The sequence below is a fragment of the Acomys minous genome, assembly GCF_964271855.1.
Source record: "Acomys minous genome assembly, chromosome: 14".
NCBI lineage: Eukaryota > Metazoa > Chordata > Mammalia > Rodentia > Muridae > Acomys > Acomys minous.
The window spans coordinates 111,830,119-111,852,175 of record NC_140496.1 but is presented as its reverse complement, the minus strand read 5'-3'; the positions used below and the strand labels follow the sequence as shown (position 1 = coordinate 111,852,175).

The 22,057-nt window shown below is 37.5% G+C and overlaps 1 protein-coding gene and 1 long non-coding RNA gene across 16 annotated transcripts in view; one reads left to right on the top strand and one right to left on the bottom strand.

Moving 5' to 3' along the window:
* LRRC7 (leucine rich repeat containing 7) overlaps positions 1 to 22,057 on the top strand; it is a 474,653-nt gene that overhangs the window by 75,797 nt on the left and 376,799 nt on the right. The window lies entirely within an intron of this gene.
* LOC311583466 overlaps positions 5,161 to 22,057 on the bottom strand; it is a 45,611-nt gene continuing 28,714 nt past the window's right edge. Inside the window, exon 4 of one of the 2 annotated variants that reach the window (XR_014774527.1) lies at positions 5,161 to 5,725. This is a non-coding gene — a long non-coding RNA (uncharacterized lncRNA). Of the gene's footprint in view, positions 5,726 to 13,549; positions 14,069 to 22,057 lie in introns of those variants that run through there. The other variant, XR_014774528.1, reaches the window with a different exon arrangement.

Genomic DNA, 22,057 nt, shown 5'->3' with positions numbered 1-22,057 from the left:
TGTATAGGTTAAAAAGTTTTAAATGTGTAATTAATTTTAAAAAATTTAAAAGAAGTATTGTCCTCAACAGTAAGTAAATAAAGTGGAATCACTACATGTGCACACACGCACACGCACACGCACACACACACACACACACGCACACACACACACATATGCTTACTTCAGATGAATTTGCAAATTGAAATGAAAAGGTGGAGGTGGTTCTCTAAGGTTGTTTGCAGTTTTTATTGCTTTTATGGTCACTTTGCTTCAGTAAAATTTTAAGTATAAAAATTGTTGATAGATTAATCTGTCTTTGATATGACAATAAAGGTAATATTTTTAATGTTCACTAAGCATGCATTTGCTGAAGAATTTAGGTAGGCAGAGACCTTTATAGGGTTTAATGGTCAAAGTCCATTGTATTGAGAGATACACATGGCACTAGGGATACATAACTGTAGGTCAACCCAGGAAGATGTTTCCAGAGAGGCTTGATGGGGGAGGGTGACCCACTCTGAGTGTCTGAAGCGTCAGTCTCAGGCAGGACTCTCAGGCAGGACTGCACTGAATGAGAAAGGAAACAGGAAGAGCCAGCCATTCTCTCTCTCTGCTTTTTCTGTTGTATCTTGAACCAAGTTTTTCCATCCTCCCTGCTTTTCATGCCATGATAGACTGGTTTCCTCTGACCTTTGAGACAAAATAAGTCCTTTCAATATTCTGTGTCTTTGTCAGGTAACTTTTGCCCAACAACAAGAAAAGTAGTTAATATATAGGATTAAAATAAAAGAATAACAACAAAACCACCTAGGTATCTTGAGCCTGTTAAAAATGAAAATGTCAAAGTTATATTTATTTAAAATATTTCTGAACATATTGAAATATAATGCTGTTTTTTTTCTTTTAATATATTCATTGGAGGAATTATAATAATAGACAGTCTAAAGTTAAACTAACCATGCATTCCTGGAATAAACTTATATTGATTATGAAAGACATAAATATTTATACCTGACTGGATTTAGTTTGCTAATATTTTATTCATGATATTTCAACTATGTTTATGAGTAAAATTAGACTCTTATTTTTCCCCTATATCCATTGTCTTGTTCTTTGATATGAAGGTTAACTGGGACTTCACATTAACTGGGTGAATATTCTATATTCCTTCCTTTTTTCTTTTCATCTATGTCTTCATTTTTCACTTTCTTTCCCCTCTTTTATCTATAATCATTTGTGTATGATAGATCATCTGAAGCATATATGCTTAGTTTTTATTTTATAGTGATTTTTACTGATAAATGTTGTTTATAAAGAAAGATTTTGAGCTGTTAAATAACTATTAAATTTAATGATACCTAATTCTTTTTAATATTTTTATTTTTATATATAATTTATGCATTATACAAATAGAAAGTAAACTACATAGAGAAAGAAGAACCACAAAAGATCGGGAACTATATTAACATTACAATCATAGTATTTTGGCAATTTGTACTACACCATGGTACTTAATTCTAATTGCTTTTTCACTATCTCTTCTGTTCATGTTTTCTGAAGAATAGTGCATTCCATTTGTATTTTCAGAGATAGAAAAAGAATATCATTATAGTTGTAGGATCATTTCTATGCAAATTTCTATACATTTTATAAGTAGGAGAAAGGCAGCAATGCAAGACTGACAGAAGCCTTGTTTCTTATCATACTTTTTTTTTCAAATGTGGAGGCTCCGGTAGGATTCTTACCCTCAATTTTACTTCTTTACATGTATTTCTGGAAATGCATGTTACCACTACTGCACCTTTAGGTTTATCGTGCCAAGCTGGTCATTGGTGTGGTTCTTAGGTATCATGGCTGGGTAGGACTGTTGGTGCTGTCTCTTCTTTGGAAGCTTGCATGATGCCTTCTGGTACCATAAAAGCTAGTCAGAAGAAGAATTTTTTTTAGAGTTTTAGAGTACTATCTGAATGTTTGATTTTGATTGGGCAATGTTCTAAGCTGACCTGGAACTTATGATCCTCCTGCCTCAGACTTCTGAATACTGGGATTTCAGCTACGTGCCACCATATTTTGTCTTTATAATCTGATATTATAGGTAGATTACACAAGAAAAGAAATATGTTTCAATCTGAAAGCTCAGTGATGGGGGATTGTTTTGCTTTTCTTTGTACTTTGACGTTAGCCTCAGGCCCTGTGCAAGCTTTGGCAAGCACTCTTTCTGAGGTACATGAGTAGCCACCTCTTTGCTTTCAAGAAGGTGTCTTGCTAAGTTCCTCAAGATGCCGTCTTTCACTCTTTCTTTTTCAGACTCTGAAGTGAGTCTTAATACATGATATGTCTGTTTCAACATAGTATCTTACTTATTTAACAGTTGTGATTCATATTGTCCTAAGAACTGAGGCCAAATTTGTTTTGTTGACTTCCAAGCTAGCTTGAGGACAAAAAAGAGTACAACTTCCATACTACTCTGGGTAAGCACAGCAAGGCTACATGGAATCAAATTTAAGCATTGGCTAAATTTTTTTTTTACTCTTCTTAATAGCAACCATCAGGTCATTTTGACCACTAGTGTACAGAAGGATAGTTCATCCAAATGTACCTCTGTTCCATGAGCATCCTGGGTATCATTTCTTGTGGTGATGATTCCATTTCTCTCCTGCATGTGGGATTATTCCTTGTTGTTTTTTAAAACTATAATCTGTTATATTGCTTAATGAAATGTAACAGTGGATAGATAACAGCATTTGAGACTCGAGACATTGAAAGTCTCTATGACCTAATAAGTTGTGAGCTAAGTTTGTGATCACTTCTGCGTGAAGGGAGAGCACCAGAACCCTCCCGATCTGAGGAGCTGCGGAACCAGATGTGGAAACATAAAAACCATCTAACTTTATTGTTTCTTTCTTTTGTAAAACTATTTTTGTTTCCCTCAACCATAGGACACCATGTGGCTGAGGGTGCAACATTCTCTTCAAGAACAAATATTTCCACTTGGGCTGTTGCTATGATTTGTAAGGCAGCTTTCTGCTGAATGGTCACCACCGCCTGTCCATGCTGGGGCCCTGTTGAGTCAGAGGTTCCATGGCTTGTGTGCTCTGTGCTTTGCATATTCTATATCAGGTACACAGATATCCAGTCCTTATGTCTCTTTTATAGTATTAAAAAAAAGAGAGAGAGACTTTGGCTAAGGAAGTCATTTCAATTCAAAAGTACACTTGACTGGGTAAAACTTAAACAGAGGCCACTGTCTTCTTTGTGCTTTAAAATTCTCCCTTTTTTTCTTCAAAGAAAAGATACTTGTTTGTTTAAACGAGATTCTGGTTATCATCAAAGGCATTGCAATGGCAGGTCTCAGTTTTCTAAAGTAAGACAGCCTGTGATTGTAATCAGTAAGAGCTACCCAAAGTTTCAGCCATAATGGTCACATAGTGTTGTCAAATGATATTTTATATTCAGTAACAACTTGATGATAATTGCCACTATGCAATGAAGCTTTAAGTCCAGAGGCCATCTGGTTTTTATAAGAAGGGACCATGCAGTTGAGGACAAAGCGGTTGAAACTAATCACTTCTGCAGAGTGGACCTGCGTCTGAACATACCCCATTTCATTTTAAGCTTTGTCGTCCCCAACAAAAGACATCAAAATGCTGTTATGTTAACAGCTTTGAAATCCTCTAAGTAACTAAAACAATTTATTATTATGGAGGAAATCCATGAGATTTAGGGTAAGAAGAACATGTCATAAACAATGCAAATTCTTTGGTTCACAGAGCAGTGAACACTGTGATTGTCACTGATTGGTAGGAACAATGGAGCTAAGAACCCAAAACAAGGCCAGGCACACTATCATTGTCTGCTGTTCTCCTCAGAGAACATAATTACCTTCCAAGGGATATGTGGACACTATATATTGATGCTTTACTTACACCTAAGTAATACAGAAAGACTAAAATTGTTTTCCAATTTGTAAATGAATTAGCTGTAATTTTGAGTTAATTAAAATTGGGGAGATGAATCACAAAGTTAACTCTACTATGCTGTAATTTCTGATATGAAGGAACAGAGATAGTATAGGGTAAAATGACAAATTAATGTACATTACTCTTCATTGTTTGTCAAATATGGAAAAGAAGTTGAAGATTGTTCGTGGAATGAAATACTAATATAAGTCACTATATATACCATTAGCTTTAGCAATATTCTATTATTATGTAAAAATATACATGTTGATTACTGGAAACAAACTGTTCTTCAAATATGGGGGGAGGACAAAATGATTAAAAAGTTAAAAGATCAGAAGATCAAACAATGTTTTGTTTTATGTAAATAGAGAAACTGGAGCATTGATAAAAATAAAAATAAAAATTGCAAAGCTATTTCTTTGTATCTTTCATGTAAATAATGTGCAATCTTTGTTGTCCTAGTAACAAATCTGCTAACACTGTGTCAAAACTGTCAAAATTTTTAAGAAATATATTTCTTTCAATTCATTATCCATAAATATTAAAAACTTAGACAAATAGCTGATCTTACACCTTTGATATGTATAGTATAAAATTCAAATATATGTATCTTGTACTGTTCTTTGATTGATTTCACTCATATGTATATGTATTTTGATATAGTCACAGATACTAGAATTTTAATATGAATGCCCAAGATTCATCTTTTATAAGCATAGTATCCAAGTCCCTATTTTATTGAAGGTGGGAGATTTGAGAAATTAAGATCAGAGAAGGTCACAGGTGGGAAAAAAAAGTGATTGTATTAATGGCTTTGTACAAAGGGATCATTTATACTTAGCATGATTGCTCTGACTGCCAGGGGGTATCCTTCTCTGTGCTTTCCATCCAGGATGCTTTTGCCAAATGCTAGGTGGATCCAGTGCTGTGCTCTTGAATGATACTGTCAGCAGCATAACAGCATTAAAAGACTAAGCTGATTTAGAGACCAAATGTAAAGCTATTTTTTTCACCTTAAGTAGTTCTGAAAAAAATATATTAAAAATATTATTTTGGAGTTGTTTTATCAGTAACTCACTATATTATACTTTAAAAAGTTATTGTTAATCTCTGCAAGGTCCCATGAAAATAGAAAAACAGAAAGGATGGAGAAAAAATTAATAGGAAAGTAAATAACCTTCAAGTGAAAGAAAGAGATAAGACAAAGGATCTCCTCATGAAGACTCTCTCCAAATTTTATGCTTTTTGTGCTTTTCTCATGCTGTAATGAATCTGAAAAACACTCATCAAACACCAGACCTCTACAGCTTCAGATTTTTGTTGATGAACTTATAGTAGCTCAAAATACTCACTTTATTGATTGTCACATGAAGAAATACCATACAACTAGGTAGACAAAAATGGCTGAAAACTTCATGAACTGTGGTAGTTACTGTAGTCATCTTCATAGAGGGAGAACTATAGGCTTAGATTTTTTCAAGAAACCTACTTTCTTTAGGGTTCTCAAAAGCTTCTACCTCCCTCCCAACCCACTGACCAGAGGTAGGAGAGGACGAAGAAGAGAATGGAAGGATGTGGACATTTATTTTAAGACATAGTTCCTCGGGCCAATTCCACTCTGTGCTGACAGGATACCAGAAGTCCGGTCCAGTAGCAAACACCAACAGCAATACAAATTCAAGGAGGTGGCACAATCCATCAGAAGCATCAAGGCTCTGCTGAATCAGCGAGGTCTGCAGATGGGGCCAGAGTCCATGAGAAGTTCCCTGGAACACTTCTCTCTGTGCAGCAAAGACCAGCAAAGTGGTGTCAATGCAAAAGTGTTGTCTCACTGTCTGTGGGTTATACTTATATTCTTTGTAAACATCATCATGTACTCTCTCACGTGTCTGTATTCAGCAAAGCATCCCATGCCCTCTCCCAGAGCACACAAAATAGGAAAGCCGTTTCCTTCAGAATGGAAGGTTCTCGGTCCTGGGGTGTGTAAGGCGTCAGGCTGAGCGAGCCATGAGGAGCAAACCAGTGAGCAGCACTCCTCCATAGCTTCTGCTTCAGTGCCTGCCTCCAGGTTCCCCCTCTGACTTCCACGGATGATGGACTATACATTTTAGGATAAAATATATAAACCCATCCCTCCCAAGGTTTCTTCTGGTCATGGTCTTTATCGTAGTGATGGAAAGCAAACCTGGGCACAATGGCTATGATTCCTCCCTCCACCCCCTTAATTGCCTTAATTCGGGCAATTTTTATACACACTTAACTTCTAATAAAACACCCATCTCTCTTTTCTCTATTCAACCTTCTAGAAAGTTTCTTTACATCTTAGATCATTCTTCGCATTTTATAGCTCAGAAAAAATGAGGTGCAGGGGGCCATGAGTAGCTAAGCAGGCTGAATTCAACAGTTCTCTATGAACAGGAGTCAAATGCCACAGCTCACATCATTTCAGCAGGCTTCTTTCCTTAGAACGTTTTATATAACAAATAACTTGATGCTTAATGAATAAATAAACTCCATAAAGAAGAGAAAACCCAAAGATAATTACTGTGTTTGTGATATTGTGATAAAATAAAAACCAAGTCTTATTAAAGTGATGCTATAAAAGGTTCCGACTGGTTTGGGCATCAAAATCAGATAAATATCAGTATCAAATTGATTTTTACCATTAAAATTTTAAAAGAAAGGTGAATTTGATTTTATTTTCTTGTTCTAAATTGCAAACCCCTAGGGGTTGAGAGACTGCTGTATTAAATTTTAAATTTTAGAGTAAATAAATTATAGTAGTGTCTTGTGGCATGCTGAGATCTTGAAAGTTATAACAGCTGCCTGAGCAATGAAGAAGGGGACATAGCCATGCTCCTGAGCAGGATGACAGGTGACTCTCATGTAACACAGAGAAGTGTGGACAACACACACCATACAATTGAAACTTGATTGTGTAAGTGCCAAAAAGAATTATTAGTGTTGTATAAGCTCATACATGTATCTCAATATGTGCTCCCCCCTTTTTTTTCATCTGCTAAGAGAATTTTTAGAAAATATCTGGAGTTCTAATAAGCATTCTTGCATAGATTACTACTTAAGCCATTATTTCACTTTTCCCCATCTTTCTGGAGTAAAGCAATAACATAATAATTTTTACTTCTACCTCAAAGTCATCTGGGCTCACTATGAAGCCAAATGCTAATTCAAATGTTCATACAAAAAATCTAGCTGCACTCCAGGTGGATTTTAATAAACACAAATGAAAATACCTTCAGTTCATGTAACATTTTAGAAGGTTTACCGTATAATATTTGTTTTAAATGTATTTCAATGAATTTTAATAATTTCATGTTATTATTTTTAGTTATGTGTTTCCTAATACATGTTAGGAGCCACATCAAATACTAGTTTAATACAGGAAAACATGATAGGCAAATTCATCTAATGGAACCTGGTCTGGAAAGAAAGTGTAGCCTGTGCCTCACTGTCAGTCTCCTTGACTGTAATTGTTACTGGTCTTATTAGAAAACAGTGCTTTCAGAATTACAAAATTTTTATTGTATGGTTTTGGGTGTAAGAAGAGCCAGCAAGTTCCTGCCTTCCATAGGAAGCCACGCTGGGAGGCAAAGAGGGTTAGCTTATTTCCAGTTGGACCTACTCAAAGGAAGACCTGAGCTGAAAAGAGCAAAGCAGGTCACTTCTGTATCCCACCACCAGGGGTGGCCAAGGTGGCAGCTATTTCTTCTTGGTGATTTGTGGTTTCTGCCTCCACTCACAGGAGGTAACATCCCAGGCTTTTGTTTCCTCTGTATTCTTTAGCCCTAGAGTGCCGTCCACTACTGTAAACTCTGTTAGTTCTCAGCACCACCCTTCCTTCCATCAACATTTTCTCTGTACTCAGTGTCTCTGAGTGTATATGAAAAATACTTGACTTTTTGTTGCTGCTGTTTGGGATTTGTTGTTGTTCACTACACCTCTGAGACACCTGGTTAAATAAGTGAGGTGATACAGAGGAATTTTTATCCAGCAACAAGACTGCTCAGGCAAGGGAACACACCCAAAGACTTAGGTCTGTGTGGCGCAGCTGTAATACAGACATGCCCTTGTATACACCTTTAGTCTCTCTGCCTGGAATACAGACATCTAATACATACCCTTAAACCCAAAGAATGACATCTAATTGTGGGACAGACACCGTGACAATCAGAGAAAGATTTGACAGAATGAGTGAGAGATAGGATACTCCTAACTCTCATGAGAACAGACAGGAAAGAGAAGCCACTTAAGAACAGTGCAAAAAGAGAGCAAGGGAGTTTGTGAGGGAAGTACAGTAGAATTCAGGAGTTTACTACAGTTCAGTGCAGCTCAATTGAGTACAGTTGAGTTCATATGGTTCAGTTCGTGGAGTTCAGAGGCAGTTTTTTCAAGCAGAGCAAGTCAGTGAGAGGTGGAGAGAGCCAATTTGAATCAGTCACCTTAGAGAGGAGTTTTGAGCTAGAACAACAGAGTTGAACCAGACAGCCAGAGTTCAGAAAGGACCAGAAAGCATGAGCTTATTGAGCAGTAAGTCTCTGAGGCTGAAACCATTGTAGGCCTAGATTAGAAGATAGAGGTTAGAAACTGAAGCCTGCAAGGAAGCTAGAGACTTCCAGGACTAGGACTAGGGGTAGGTGGATAGACAGACAGATAGATAGATAGACGAGAGATAGATAGATACATAGATAGATGATAGATAGATAGATAGATAGATAGATAGATAGATAGATAGACAGACAGATAGATAATAGATGATAGATATATAGAGACAGAAATGCTCTGGGACCAGCACAGGCCATGTATTATATTAGTAAAGCTTTGGTACAACTCTCATCTCATCCCCTCATCTGAGTAAATAAAAACCTTTGTTGGAAACATGTTCTAAACTGTTCAGAGAGTATGTATCAGGTCTGTGTAGGTGGAAAGATCATGGGGCAATATTTTTTGTGGATTCTAGAAAATCACTGGAAAATACTGAGAACATATTACTTTGAAAAATCAAAGGTGTATTCATAAAGAGGTGAAGAGTTTATCATTAATATTTGCTGATTGTTCTTGGATTCTCAATCTGCTTTCTACACACTTCAGCATCTTGGCTAATGAATTAGGCCATGCAATGCTGTGCCAGCTGCTTTGTCACTTGTGCCTCACTTTAATTGCCTGTAAGAAGGAAACATTATTTCATCTTATAAAAATGTCTAAGACAGTACCTGGGAGACAAGTCCTAAAAATTATTGGTTATTATTTCCCCAATTTAGTACTTGGGAAGTAAAGATAGTAATGAAATGTACATTGCCTAATCAAAGGCTTGAATGGAACTCAGCAAAGCAGGGGAGGGCAAGAGCTGCTGATTTCAAAGGTCTGTGTCTGAAAAAGGGATATTAAATATAGAATGCAAAGAACTTTTGGACTTCTAAACAATGACATATCTTTTCCTACATTAAAGAAAATAATAGCATAAAAAGTGCAATCAGGAGGAAGTAATGGGGGAGATTAGGAAGAAATTTAGAAGTTCTGGGTCCATCCAGAACAAAGGGCAACAAGACCTGCACACCACATTATGCTAATTTAAAACAACAACAGCAACAGCAACAACAAAAACACCAGTAACTCTCCAGTCCCCTCATGCATACGCACACCTCTAAACCAAGCACTCTCCTGCAGTTACAAACTGCCTCCAGCCTGTACTACACACAGTCTAGATATTGCCGGGACCTGCATGGCTGGTATGGAGCTCTTAACATAAACGATGGGGTTGGAAAGTCTTGGTCAGAATGCCACCTGGCCTCAACCACAACTGCGTGAGCCCCAAGCTCCCAGGTGGGGATTTCACAGATTTGAAAACCTCATGAATCATGGCAGGCGAGTATAAATAAAAGATCTCAAGATGTCGTTAGGGGATCCATCAGCATAAACTAAATAATCAAGATGAGTATTAATTTATTGCGTCCCCCCCACCCCCTGTCAAGGAAGGGATGTATCACAACAGCCACACTATTACTTCATTGTTCATTCTCTACTACTTTTATTCAAAAGAAATTTCCTGTATCTTACTATAAATCGCACTTATTCTTCATAAATAGAGACAGTAGATTTACTTGTAAATACTTTTGAGCATTAGTTAAAGGCTTTTTCATACACAAAAGCAAAGACATCTCTCATTTGTTACAGAGGAACATGTTTTATGCAGGTATAGAATCTTCATCAAGTATTCATAGTGAAGAGCTGAAGAGAGGGCTCAGTGGTTAGGAACACTGCCCACTTTTCCAGAGGACCCAGGTTCAGTTACCAGCACCACATGGACACTCACAACCATGTGTAACTCCAGGCCCAGTGAACTTACTGCCCTCTCTAACCATCTTTGGGAACCAGGCACGCACAAGGTACATAGACATACATGCATACAGAAATCCACACAAAAAAATAAATAATTTTTTAAAAGAATGCACATTTGGCTGACTGTAAGCTAGACTGTGCCTGATGCCTATGCCTTAAAGCTTTGTATCCAATTACTGCCTTTAACAAGCGTGCCTTTCTAATAGAATGTTGTACAATTTCTTACAGTGAGAAGATTTTAATTCTTCTTTTTGAGATGCACTCTGAATGCTTTTGATTACAGTTATTCCAACGGAGTTGGGGAACATGTTGCAAGCACCATTGCCCTGGCTATCGCTAGCTTACCTAATTTAACGGGTGTATCGTCCCACATTTTTCACTCTATTATAGCTGCCACTAGAAGCAGTGCTATCCTCATAAAGGTTACCACTGTGCTGACAGGTGCAGATGTTGAACTCTGAGTTATGGAATGAGACTTCCAGCTAAATCACACCCAACACCACTCGGACAACCTGGTATGTCTGGATTTATGAAAATAAGTGGTGAATGCCAACTGCTTATAAACAGGTGACAAATGAGATTTGCTACCTGAATATAACTAAAATTTGGTACGAACTAAGAAGCAAACATAATAGTAACTGCTTAGTGGTTTCGTCATAATACTCATCTCTATCATTTCAAATCTACATTGTTATCTGGAGAAATATAAGGGTATTTAACAAAACTGATGTGGAAGATTAAGGGGCGGCACATTGTCTGTGAAAGGAAAGCAATCACAATTTTTATGGTTAAGATTAAAATGATGCACCCACTTTGGACATAATGGAACTTTGAAAATCTAGCTTCACCTGTCAACTCAAAGATCTTTTTACACTTTGCCTTGTTCTACCAGCCAGTTATTTTAGATAACATTGGAAGATAAAGTTAACTGAAGAGTGCCGCTATAAGTCAAAAGCCTGTGGTTGGGCAGATGTCAGAGTCCAAAGCCCGGCTCTTGCTCACCACTGAAACACTAATTTAGCAATAATATATGGAAAGAATTGTCACTACAGGATTTTCAAAATTCAATTAAAAAGTTACAGCATCATTGCTTAGCCCATGGAGGAGAATGCCTGAGTGGGGATTCCTGTTAGCAGGTATCAGATCCCGTGAGAATGCCTGGCTTACTAATCACTGCTCTGTCAAGGAAACGAAAGGGTGAAATGCTCCTTTCAACCTCCACCTCCTCAGAGTGCCTCCCAGGGATTGGCTTCTGTTTCCTGTCACTGAGGTTACTGCTCTCCTTGGCACAGTTCAGGTGCCTCCTTTGAAAACTAAGAGGAAGAGGTCGCAGCCTGCTGCATGTCTTGGCATGAGCATGTGAAAAGACCCAACTTGAGTATTCCTCCTCAAAATTGAGGATTGAGGAATGTACCCCATGGTCCAGCACTCCAGGGGGCTACACATGCTTAGGCACTTGTTTCCAACTGAAGGCACTGAATGTTTAAGTGAAGATACAATGTTTAAATGTCATGGCTGCTCAGAAAGAGTCAAGTGTGCGAGTAGAATTAAATAATAGGCAGTAAAGTCAACAAGAAAGGAAGGGATTGTAAGTCCCTGAGGCTCTCAAACTGAGATCTGCACACCTACACCTGTAAGTTGCATCTTCCCCAAAGTTTCAGAGTTCAAGTAGGTCGACCCATGTGTAAAGCAGTTTACAAAGAACGGGAGAAGTGACATTTTTTTTTCAAATGCAGAGATCTCCACACAAAAATATGAAGCATGTGAAATAATAGAAAAAATGACCCCAGCTCCTTAGTCAAAAGACCTGGAGAGATGAAGCATCCAAGGAAGTCTCCAGAATGCCCTTGGTAAGAATGCCCTGTACACCAAAGACATCTATGCTTCAACAAAGCAAGGCACACACAGGAACAAACAGATGCTGGGGCACAGAGAAGCTGGACTAAAAGGCTCACAAAGAGAGATCAGCAGTGAGCTTTGTGATGCAAATGAAGACCTCAGAAGGCCATTTAAAAGCATACAAAAGTGAGAAGAACAAAAACAATTGAATTAAGACTGAGAAATTTATTGAATACAATTAAGTGTAACAGTACCCACACCTTAACAGTTCTAAAAGACAGAAATGAGATTCATAAAATACAATGACCAGTCCTGAAAAGACTCAGAGGGAAAACTACCCCAACATACACCATCATGAATGCCAAATTATAGAGACAAAGGACTTTGTGAAAAGCAAAAGATCACATATAACAGAAACCTTATAAGGTAAGAGGCAACATTCCCAGAAACACTTTGCAGGTACAAGGAAGAGAAGATACATTCAAAGTGCTGGCAAAAAAAAAAGTACCAAGAATATTATAATTAAGAGGGGGTAAGGAAAGGGGTGAGGAGGAGGAGAATGGAAGGGAGGGGAGGGACTAATGAATGAATTTCCTACGAAATGGAACCTGAGGACATTTGTCTCCATGGTAACTGCTTTATGAGAATGACACTTATGTTTTTTTGGGTTAGCATGACATGGAAAGGCATCCTGAACTAATATTAAAGTCTAGATCTCAAGGCAAAGGTGAGTGTAGATGTATAAGTAAACTTGAATTTGGTAATGTGTTTTAAACAGTGCAAACTAACACCTATCACTAAGATCTGTCAATGACCACAGGACATCACATGCAAATTGTGACTTCAGAAACAAAGCATGACTGAGAGGTTAGAGTGTTAAAATGGCTGTCCAAGTTAAGTTCTGATTAACATAAAATAGACAGTTATAAGAGGTTTTAGTGGTAATGGTGAAACAATTGTCTTTTAATGATGAACAAAGGAAATGAGAATCAAAACTACAAAAATTATGTTAAAAAAACAGTGAAATAAAGGATGACAGGCACCAACTCTGCGACCAACAGAAACATTTTTTTAAAGATTTACTTATTTTTGTTTTATGAGTATAAATGTTTTCCCTGTGCATATGTACATGCATATTAGCATGCAGCCTCTTCAGAAAACAGAAAAGGACACTGAATACCCTGCAACTGAAGTCACAGAGGGTTGTGTGCTGTGATCTGAATATGGCTCCTCAACAAAAGCAGCCAGTACTTTTAAACACTGAGCCATCTTTCCAGCCAACACACACACACACACACACACACACACACACACACACACACACACACATACCACACACACACGTAAACACACATATACACATACACACACATACCACACACACTCACATACCACACACACACATATACACACATACCACACACACACGTATACACACATATACACATACAGACACATACCACACACACACACACATACATACACATATACACACATACCCCCCCACACACACACCAAAAGCTGGCTTAATTCACTTTCTCCTCAGTGTACCCCAGTTTTACTTTTACCCAAATAAATTATATGTATAAATTCAAGAGAAGTAAGGTAAAATATGAAAATGTAAGCTGAAGGTGGCTTTATCTTTATTTAAGCAAATACAGAAAAGCAAAGATGCATAATAAGCCTGCCCCCTTGAATTCTTCATAGATATTTTTTCCTTTGAAAATTCTTGTTGTGGTAAGACGTCATGATGACCTTTGTTGCTAGTACATCTTACATGACAGCAGAGCTCATTATCCTTCCATGTTATAGAGAACTGTCCTTAGCTAAGAACCTCCCTTCTGATCTGTTTACTTTGATGTACCATCAGCTCATTTTCACCAAGATGAATGCTCTCGTTAGGTAGGGGAGGTATCAGCACTGCTCTTCTGCAAATAAGTAGAAGGAAAGTTGAAATAGCAATAGAACTGTGGCCACTTGCCATTCATTTGTTTGTCATTTATAAATGACAAGTTGTTTTAATGACAATTTTTTACTTGTCAGAAATAAAGTTAATTTTATCAAATGCATTCTGGTGATGAATTATCAAGATGGTCTGAGCAGAAACACTCACCAGTATTTTAAGGAGATTGGCTTCAACTCAGGAACCACACACCAAGACTCAGGTTTCCTGATGCCACAGTATTCTGTATCTCACAGCTAATTGGGCTTCTTTCACTAGCAGACAAATTAATCCCTGGAGCATCCTAGGCATCATGAGAAACCTATGAATTTACTCTGATTTCTGTGACAAATTACCACTTTATAAATATTTAATGGAGTTAAATAAAGGAGTTCGCAGAAATGCTTGGATACTCTTGCAACCAAGATATTTGCTTAAGTTATAGATTGCATTCAACTGTGAGGAATATAAATCACACAAACCGTCTCAGACCAGCAGGCAGTCAGTTCTCTACATGTATGTCCACCATGGCCACTGTGGCTCCATTACAGGCGGAAAATGGCCAGAAGGTGAAGAGGGCAGCAGAGCCTCTTAAAGATCTTTCCAGGGTCCCCAGGTGACTTTTAATGTGTAGCAGAAATGGAATGCATTGCTACTCCAAGATCCTCAGGAGATAGATTTTTAATATTTAGGTACATTTGCCAGAACACATCTGAAGCTATTAAAGAAAAAAGTTATGTAAGGCATCTAGCAACATCTTCAAATTATATGAAGACTGACAAAAATATTCAGACATTTTCATGTACATTGGCTGATAAATGAGGGATATTTCATCTTTCATTTGCAAACTAAAATCTGAAAATGATTTAAGGTATACTTTATAAGTAAAGCACTGCTTTCTGTGAGTAAAGCCATCATGCCAGCAGCTTGAAACCAGGAGTCATAAACAGAAACGTGTGACCAGGCACAGGGATGTGACAGATCATACATTTCCAATTAGACCACAGTAGATCCGCTTGCATATTGGCCAGATAAAGAGTTATTTGAACTGAGTCCTTGTTACAGTGCAGGTACCTTGTAAATAAGTGGACATCCTACTTATAAAAGATGTAATAAGTGACTACTAAATTTATATTAAATATTCATAGAAATGGTGTAAACATGGACAAGTAGATGTATTTTTTTAACTAGAAAAATAATGATCAAACCTTGAGATATAAACAATGCTACAATAAACTGGCTACTTCCCTTTTTGTATTAAATATGCCCAACTTAACTCTGGCCTTAACTGACACTTTGAAATTCAACAATATCCATTAGGAAGCCCAGGGACACCTTTTTCTTTTTTCTTTTCTTTTCTTTTTTTCTTTTTTCCCCATTTTGCGACTGTTGACCATTGTTGCACTACATTCTGGGTGAGCAGAGTGAAGATCTTTCTTTAAAGTTCTGATTTCATTTTCTGTGGGTTTTTCTATTTAATCAGTGGAGGGTAGAGGGAACACTACAGTACACCTGTGGAGGACAGACAACTTTTCTGTGTCAAGTCTCCCCTTCGGCCCCATAGTTCTCATGGATGGAACTCAGGTTACCATGCTTGGCAGCAAACACCTCTAACCACTGAGCCATCTTGCCAGAGGACTCTATTTCCTGCACACACTCCTCCGTCTGTTATCCTTAGTCTTTTTATTTGGTGTATAGCATCTTTAATTAGAAAAATATTATTGTTTAGAGATGGTAGAAAAGTGGTGTTTGGGAAAATGGGATTAAATACAAGGAGATACTGCAGGTTGAAATTCAGTGTTCTTGCTATTATCCTGTGCTAGGACTGAAGAAAATGTCTCATTTGGTACCACAGGGTGAACATCTCAATTAGTCATTTTGGCCATAGCCATTCTTACCAAGGAAAGCGATATCTCACCACGTTGGGTTCTAATTTACCTGCTGGATAGTGACATTTAAGGATTTTCTAATTCCCTTACATTTGCGTATTTTCTTTTGAGGGATGCCTGCTTGGGTCTTTTGCTATTTTTAATTTGCTTGAACCACTTTGATTGACATTGAGGCTACAGTAGTGAATATGGTTTCATTTCTGCTCTTGAGGAGCTGAGGGTCTGATTAAGTTCAGATAGTGCCCAGAATCACAGTTCCATAGGCCATCATCCACATGGATTATTAAGTTAAGGATGCTGCCCTCACCAAACGTGCTACAGTAATTTTGTTCTTCATACATTATTGGAAAATGGTGTTTTCCTCAAAGGGGGGGAGGGGGAGGTTGTTACCTCATACAGTAGCTTTCGAGGATTAAGCAAGTTGACATACATGCATTGTATAAAGTGGTAAAGTCTAGTTTGGAGAAAGGTAGTGCAGCTCAGTTGGTTAGCAATGTAGGTTGTGGAGCGAGATGGCCTGGATTCCAATTCCAATTTCATCATTATTTAGCTGTGATAGAAGAAGGTGTTTCATACTCTGCAAACGGCTAACCATAAATTACTAAGGACCTTCACAGGGGAGCTGAAAAGTTAATGATATGTTTAATTCATACAATCAGGAATTTTGAATAAATGTTGATTAATAGCTTATTAATTGAAACTGGAATATTGTATTGGATAGTGTTTGATGGGTATTTTACTAACCATGTTACATCATTTCCCCTGTTTTTGTTAACAAAATATGGTAGTTATAATTTAAGCTTTCCTTCATTTCAAAAGTCATTATAAATCTGGAGGATAATAGAGTGAATTATCTCAGGTTTCATGAGTGCTTACTGAGCACTAAGTGAATTTGTACTTTCTAGTCAGGTGTTTATGTGAGTTTCATAACAAGGATTATTGTTGTGGGACTTCAGGATTTTTTAAATTTATTATTGGTTTCTTTGCATAAACTGTTAATTCAGATAGTTCAGGCATCTTAATAAATGGATACAGTACAAATAACATGGATTTTCTAGCCCTGCAATGGATACTATATATCAATATTTCACCTTTTTTTCAGAATAAATATATTGATTTGAATAAGAATGGCCCTATAAGCTCATAAATATGAATTCCATGGAATGGCACTAGTAGTAGGCACAACCTTGTTGGAGAAAGTTTACCATTGGGGGTGGTCTTTGAGGTTCCAAAAGCCCAAGGTAGGCGCAGTGAGTCCTTTCCTGATGTCTGTGGATTCAGATGTAGAACTCTTGGCTCCTTCTCAGCACCATGTCTGCCAGTGTGCTGCCATGCTTCCTACTATGCTAATAATGGACAAAACTTCTGAAACTGTAAGCAAGCCTCAAATAAATGTCTTTCTTTATAAGAGTTGCCCTGCTTGTGGTGTTTCATCACAGCACTGTAACACTGAGTAAGACAATAAATAATCTACTTTACTCCCTTTGATGATTATTGCTCTGGATACTTGAAGAAACAATCAGCCAGTGCAATACTTAAATCAAGCCTTCATTCACAGGGGGTGATTTAAGAGCAATCTAAAATTCTGAAGCCATATAAGAGGTTAAGAGTTGAGCAGAATCTCTATTTTCTATGAAGAGTTGGGGCATCACTCTGTCTCCTATTCAGTTCAAAGTGACAGACGCAAGCTCAGAAAATGGCTCCTCTTCTTGGCTGTGATCAGACCATAGAATTTCAGGAAACAGTAAGTCACCAATAGCACAAAATAAGATAAAAACCATTAGCAAAGAATCATACTGTATTTTTCTAGAGCTGTTATAACAATATTGAGTATGTTCAGACAACAGAAATTCCTTTTTTTCCTTTCTGCAGGCTGGAAATCCAAGTCCCATCTAACAGGCGTTATGTCTACTGAGGTCTCTCCTTGGCTTAGAGGTTCCTCCTGTGGCCTCACACAGTCTCTCTTTTTTTAATTTCTTTTTTATTACTTAATTAATTTATTCAGATTACAACTCAATTGTTATTTCATCACTTGTATCCTCCCACTCCTCCCTCCCTCCCATTTTCACCCTATTCCCCTCCCCTATGACTGTGATTGAGGGGACCTCCTCCCCCACTATATGGTCATAGGCTATCAAGTCTCATCTTGGTAGCCTGCTTATTCTCTTTTTGTAAGCATGGTCCTGGTATTACTTTACGTGAAAATCTTCTCTTCCCATAAGTACACCCATCAATTATACTTCAGATTGCTTTGATCACTTTTCTTAAAGGTCTTATTTCCCAAAGCAACTACATTCTGAAGCACCAGTCCTTACACTCCCACATAGCAGTTTTGACAGAGTACAGTGCAGCTCAGAAGAGTCTGTTCAGAGGTCTTCTCATGGATGGCTACAGTTGGACTTCAACTGGAATGCACAAACCAGTAGTAACACGAGATGTTATGTCTTTGCATTATTTTCAATAGGCAATCATTTTTACGTTCAAGAACCTGCACTTATAAGGCAGCTCTCTATCAAATGAGAGATATGTTATCTGATTATTTGGGATATTTCCCACCAACAAGATAAAGATTTTAGTAGAGTTTCTACTTAATTTGCCCTCTGAGTTGTCCGTCAGCTACATATCGCTCACTGGATGTAGATTATCTTACAAGGGCATCTGTTTGCCTCCCTCTGTAATTTCCTAATGCACACATGCATAGTGAGGGTGAGTGGAACACAACACCACCTTAGGATCAAGGTTTAGGAAGGACAGTATCCCCACCATCCCCAAATAGCTGCTGGGAAGCCAGAGACTTCCCAGTAGAATAACACTACTGAGAGGATGACAAGAGAGAGAGTTTTCTGTAAAATGGAGCACACTCCAGAAACAGGAAGTGTGTTATTTCTCTGTTATTATGGTTCCACCACAACTGAGTTGAATTTACCAGGGGAACTTGGTTCTTCCCCATGTCTTCATGTGAATTTTGCCTTATAATGTCCATGGTTCCTCTCAGTTACTAGGATGTGCTCGGTCACTAGTAGTCTTTGATTTAAATTACAGACTTACCGTTTTTGGTGCTTCTAGATAGACTGCTCTCCAGTTTCCTTCATTGTCTGGTAAGGTATTAGGTGTTTGAACACACCTACATGCATTTACAGCTGGGGATTTTACTTATGAAATGTGTACTTAGCCACTAACCTCAGAATGCCTGTTATATACCAACATGCTTTTGGGGACATAAACTCCATTATGAAGTATGTATTTAATCTCTTCCTTATCATGTTGGTTAATAATTACATTTTTATCAGTAGCTTCTCCCCAAATTAGATGTTATCATTCCCTCGATTTCTGTATTTGGTTGGCCCGTTGCTTTTAAGATTATGGCGTGGAAAGTTGGGAAGAAGTTTTTCAGCTTGTTGTAGCGTGTAAAATGTGTATAGAATGTGGTGGGGATAGAAGAGAGGAGAGGTCAGTGCCAGGCACACCATTTCTATACATGTCGGGTGCCTGCTTCTTCCAATGAAGCACATTTCCTCCACCTGCCAATTAGGCACCAAAATGTGAATCCATCAGTGGATGAAGCTGTCAGTAAGGTCAAAGTCCTTCTCATCCCATCACCACCTTCCACAGTTCCCACATTTAAAACCACAGCAATGGGACTCAAGCTTTCAGCATGTGAGCTCTTGGGGGAATGTTTCAGATCCAGCCCTCATACTACCATTTTATGAGAAAGGACATGTTAAGTCCAGAAAGAAGCCTAAATTAAAGCTTCAAGAAAAATGTGTTTTCCCTCATTTCTTAAGTGTAAATGGTGGAAATTTTAAGCTGTTGATCTAGAGAACAGAAGAGGCAATGAGAAGGTAATGCCTAGGGTGCTAGACACAGACCCTTTCACAGGCTAATGTGTCTGTCCTCAACATGCTAGTGGTTCGGTAACAGCCAGAAGAACAGTTGCAGGAGGTGAGATTTGGTTGCTTTAGTAGACAGCAATATAGAAACGAAAAATAGTATGTTAAAATATTTTGTCAAGTCATCCATGTGTTGCTTAACTTTCCTAGAAACACACACTTGCCCAGTTTATCTAACACAATTTATAGTTCAAACATTCCTCCCAATATAGAGTGGACTTTTTCCAAAGCTTTCCTATTGTACGGTAACCCTTTCCATCCTAGAGGCTGGTTAAATGTTGATAAGTGCCCTTGACAACTAACAGCAGCAGCAGTGCAAAGGAAAACTAAAAAGCAGATGTCGTCATGGCGCATTACACTACAGTCATAGCGAGAAGATGAGGAGCAAGGAGACGAATAGACACAGGGGGAGGGAAGCAATAGAATAAATGTGCAGCGACAAAACCACAGTGCTCCATAAAGACAAGAGATCCGTGGCTGGTTATAAACCTCAGATTAGGTCTCACCAGCACTTCTGTGTTACTGATTTACTGAGAGTGAAGAATATTCCTGAGTTTATTAGGAATAATTTGAAAAACTGAAAGCATAATCATTTTACACAAAATGACTGACTAATCCATGAATTCTAGTTAGTTAATAAGAGCAGTTGATCAGTCAGACATAGGACTGTTTATGAAGAGGGTCCTGATATAACTGGAAAATCAGGAAGTACATAAGAGTTGCAACAAAGAGAAATCTCTAGCAGAACCTCAACTACCCAGGAACAGGAAGCTGCTTCCTCTGTGTCTAAAAGGAGAAAAGCAGAGGTCAGACCAGATGTAAGCAACTAGCATTGAAGCCGTAACCAGGGAGCCAGCAGCAATGCCAGAAGCATCACATCCACTGGGCTCTCAGGTGCAACTGCCCATCCTTGATTCAGCTCACAAAATCAATTTAAGAGGTTCAAAATGTAGACACTTCAGATCAACAACTGTGCTCATTTAAAAATCTCCTGACTCAATCTAAAGAGACTTTTCAAATATCTTCAAAACTAAAAAAAAAAAAAAAAAAAAAAAAAAAGTTTTAAAAATAGATAAATCAGTAAGGGATAGTAAGTATATATTAAATATATAAGTTTATCTGGGCATGAAAAGAAAGTACAAGAGCAAAACAATAAAGTGGAAAAGAAAGCTTAGCTCAGAAAATGGAAGAAAAGTGAAATAGAAAACAGAAAGCAAAATAATTTAGAAAATATGAATCCAAATTAGTGTCAATAATCATAAATACAAAAATATTATTAAAACTGATTTAACATGTATTTAAAATAAAAAACAAGGGGCCATAAAGGAAGCTCAGTGGTAAAGAGTGTTTGCTGCTCTCATAGAGGACCCGGATTCCATTTACAGCAACTCACACACAGTTCACAACCACCTGTCACTCTGGTTCCAAAGGATCTAATATCCGTTTCTCACCTCCTTAGCACTGGATGTATATGGTGCACAGACATACCTGTAGGCAAACACTCATGTAGATAAAATATTTAACAATATATCATCACATTAGATAAGCAAAATAAAACAAAGCAATAGGAAAAATAAATTCACCGTCAATTTTGGAAAATATTCACATTCTCTCATTTGTTAAAGGAAACAAAAGCAGTATCACATTGTTGCACACTCATTTCTGAAGCACATTTGGACTTTTCTAGTCAACAAAAAAAAATTATGAACTGAAGGAGAATAAAGATGATGCTAGAAATTGATAAACATTTTTCCTTTTTAGATTTCACTTGGATAATTTTTTCTTATTTTACATGTACATTTATATTATTACACATATACACAATAAACTACATACAGCAAGAAGAATGACAAAACAATCAGGAATTATATAAATGTTACATTCATAGTGTTTTGGCTACTTATACTTAACAACTTTGAAGAAAACATCTTTCCTATATTGGTGCATGTAAAATTATGAATCTAAATCAATATCTATCAAATCTCATCTCTGTCAACTTAAAACATCTATCTAGACCTAAAAACATCTTAACCCCTAAACAACTAAGCTTAATTGTAAAACTAAACAATCCGGTCTTCAACCCCATCAGAGACTTGAGAAGGAATAAAATTAATTACCTGAGTAAACAGGAAGTGCAAGTTAGCAGCTTCCAAAATGAAAAAATGATAGTTTGATGACTGAACAGTCACCCAAAAC